We start from the raw sequence: 3,444 nt of genomic DNA, 5'->3' as shown, positions 1-3,444 counted from the left end.
GAGGCCCATTGGACTTGCAAACTTTATATGCCCCAGTACAGGGGAACGCCAGGGCCAAAAAGTGGGAGTGGGTGGGTAGGGGAGGGGGGAGTGTACTTTTTGGATAGCATTGGAAATGTAAATGAGGAAAATACCTAATAAAAAAAGTAATTCCAAAAAAAAAAAAAAAGAGTGAGCTGAGAGTTAAGTATGACAGCACATGCAAAGACCAGTGAAGGCTGGGGTTGTTGCCCTAAGTAGGGAACTTTGGGGGGGAAGGGGGGTGAACATGTCTCTCACTCTCTTCCCTGTGGCAGACTTTTATTGATCCGTTTTAATGCATTGTTTGTTTACTTTATTGTGAGGCACTGGGAGTGGTGCCCAGGGTCTCATGAAGGCTAGCCAAATGCTGTACACTCCATCTGAAGAAGAAGGAAGGGAGGGAGGAAGGAGATAAGGAAGGTATATATACATGTGTGGGGTGGGCCAGATCTGATGACCTGATGTTACCTGATTTAAGACCTTTAAAAATAGCTTATACTTTCTATGATTTTTTTTTTCCTAGAGCTGAAATGAAATTTGAGGAAGACTGAATCTTTGTTAAGAAAAGTGAGGCCAGCAGACCACTCCCTCGTTGATTTCTGCGGTGCTGTTTGCTTCAACCTCTAGAGGGCAGCATGCCATCAAGGAAACTCACCAGGAGCCCAGTTTAGATGACCGGTTGTCTGAAGTGGAGTCATGTTGACCTTAAAGAAGGGAGAAGGGGGCTGCCTGAAAAATCCCCGAAAGATACAATACCAAAATGTAAGCAACCATTCATTATAATTTCTAATGATTATTAAATACTAGGTTATTTTGAACCCATCAGGTGAATACCCCGGTAAATAAATAAATCTGATGAATGTGGATGGTTACCTGCAGGAAAGAAGTCGCTAAGGAAGAAGCAGGTGATTTCTCAGACCAGGTTCCATCTTCAAAAGTGACTTCCAGCTGTGACCTCATCTCTCCAGACTCTTCAAACCTGTGCATCACAAGCTAGGAATAGAAGCCCCAGCTCTTCCTTACTCCATACCACCTACTTCCTTCAGTTAATTCTGGGCTCATTTTAGTATAGGGACCCAAAATCACTGTCTTAGTCAGGGTTTCTATTCCTGTACAAACATCAGACTGCTTTTTCTTTCCAGAGCTGAACCCATGCGTGCCAGCAGCTTGAAGCTCAGGGATTTACTTTTATCAACATGAAACCCTCTGCCTCCATCTCTCTCTCTCTTGTTTTCTTCTGAAATTTTTTTCTGATTTCTAAAAAAAAAAATATGTTTTTAATTGAAATAGCATTCATCACTTGCTGTCTTAGTCAGGGTTTCTATTCCTATACCAAACATCATGACCAAGAAGCAAGTTGGGTTTATTCAGCTTACACTTCCACATTGCTGTTGATCACCAAAGGATGCAGGACTAGAACTCAAGCAGGTCAGGAAGCAGGAGCTGATGCAGAGGCCATGGAGGGATGTTCTTTACTAGCTTGCTTCCCCTGGCTTGCTCAGCCTGCTCTCTTATAGAACCCAAGACTTCCAGCCTAGAGATGGCACCACCCACAAGGGGACCTCCCCCCTTGATCACTAATTGAGAAAATGCACCACAGCTGGATCTCATGGAGCTACTTCCCCAAGTGAAGCTCCTTTCTCTGTGATAACTCCAGCCTGTGTCAAGTTGACACAAAATCAGCCAATACAGTCACCTACATTTGGGATCTTGATCACTGATTCGGGGCTTCTAGTATTAATGTCACTTCCTTCACTTAACTCTGTTGTAACCTGTTCATTCAGAATGGGGAAGAGCCACAGCTACACCACAGGAAAGCCCTGGAACGCAAGCTTCTGGGACCATCCACCCCTGCATCTCTTGGGCTTACACAGAGGCATGTCTTACATCAGAGGGTTTTGCTCTGCTCTCTGGGATATTCAGGATCTCAGTCTAAACTCACCCACTAATCAGAGCCTTAGGATTGTAATATGCAAAATGAAGGCTGCCAAGTGCCTTCCCTACTTTCTACGGATGCAGATACAGACAACTAGGCAATTTGATGCCAAGATCATCTTGGAGAACACAGAACAAGATCACATCTATTCAGAGGCACATCTTTGATGTCCCTACACACCAACTCTGGGTGCCTTGGATAGTTGGTGACTACTGTCATTTTCAAAAGATATCTAGGACCGGTTGGGATAAAAGCTTTCATGTATATGTGGGCTGTTGTCAAACAGGACACTAGAATATTTCTTTTATGAAAAATAGCTCTTCCAATACTGAAAGGCAGTATCCATTAATTCACTCGAACATTATTTTCATAAGCAAATATGTTTGAGAAAATTAGCAAGCAAATGCATAAATAAATTACCTACATTGAAAGCTGTTACTGGCAGGTATGATAACATGTTTCGTGTTCACTAGTTTCCATTTCTTTTGAAGTGAGTTTATGGCTGCCTGTGTTTATGTCACAGGTGGTATCCTCACCTGCTTCATTAAGGCCTGTTTAGAATACAGTTCTAATGTAGGTTTTATTCCATGTAAAGCCACCTAGAGATAATTTTAAATGATCAGATCGACTAACAAACACGTAATCAAGGAGCTCTTAAGATTTTATTAAAATTCAGGTCTTTCACCATTAGCAAACCTGCTTCATTAACATATTAATAGATAATGTTCCTGCTCATAATTAGCGTGGATTTTCTTTGCATCACATTGTAGTTGAAAGAATTCAGGTGGGGTTGTGTAAAGTTGTTTTTTTTTTTTTTTTAATTCCTGCTAACAAAGCACCTGGAAGCGCCACTGAATCCTTCTGACCACGGTTTGCATTTTCATCTGCTTCCTTCTCCCCACGTTCTCCTTATTAAACTCAGTTCTATGATTGATTTTCCCCATAGCCAGGCCACTATGAATGACAATGGTAAGCCACGAAGCACAGCAATCTGGCCCACTTACTGGAGACTGAATCCTACCTGCAAGAGAAATTCTAGGCTCAAAAATAGCTAAGCTTTGAGAGACGCAGGCATATGAAAACCTTAACCTTTTTCTTTAATAGTATAATTCAAAAGTCCAAGTTCTTCAAGTTCTTCACTGTTTCATACCTAGAACAGTGACTGGAGTTCATGTGGATGTCTCTATAAAAAGAGCAACATCTGCCCCCCTGCCCCCAAGCTGCTGCTGAAGGCTGTGTTTGTGTCTGTGTCCCTGCAACAGCAATGACCTGTGTCTGTGTCAATGTTTGTGGCCCATGTTACCACCAAAAGCTATACAGTCATTCCTGGTGTGGGCCATGTTGATGTCAGAGGGCTTTACAAACCTGGCCCCACCTCTCACTGACTGCAGCATTCAGACAAGCTGGCCCCATCCCTCAACTGGGCACAGTGAGAGAGAGCTGGCCCAGTGGCACAGTGTGGTCACAGGAGAGCTGTCATGTCAACC

The 3,444-nt window shown here is 42.9% G+C and overlaps 1 long non-coding RNA gene across 1 annotated transcript in view; it reads right to left on the bottom strand.

The window, feature by feature from the left end:
• The window catches only part of LOC110306488, a 4,272-nt gene extending 2,768 nt beyond the window's left edge, over positions 1 to 1,504 (bottom strand). Inside the window, exons 1-3 of the long non-coding RNA XR_002379292.1 lie at positions 1,398 to 1,504; positions 895 to 1,014; positions 677 to 750 (exon numbers count right to left, since the gene is read on the bottom strand). This is a non-coding gene — a long non-coding RNA (uncharacterized LOC110306488). The remainder of the gene's footprint in view (positions 1 to 676; positions 751 to 894; positions 1,015 to 1,397) is intronic.
• Between the last annotated feature and the right edge of the window lie 1,940 nt (positions 1,505 to 3,444).

The sequence above is a fragment of the Mus caroli genome, chromosome 12 (assembly GCF_900094665.2).
Source record: "Mus caroli chromosome 12, CAROLI_EIJ_v1.1, whole genome shotgun sequence".
Lineage (NCBI taxonomy): Eukaryota > Metazoa > Chordata > Mammalia > Rodentia > Muridae > Mus > Mus caroli.
Note: the sequence above shows the minus strand (reverse complement) of the source record. Positions and strands in the feature narration are given on the sequence as shown.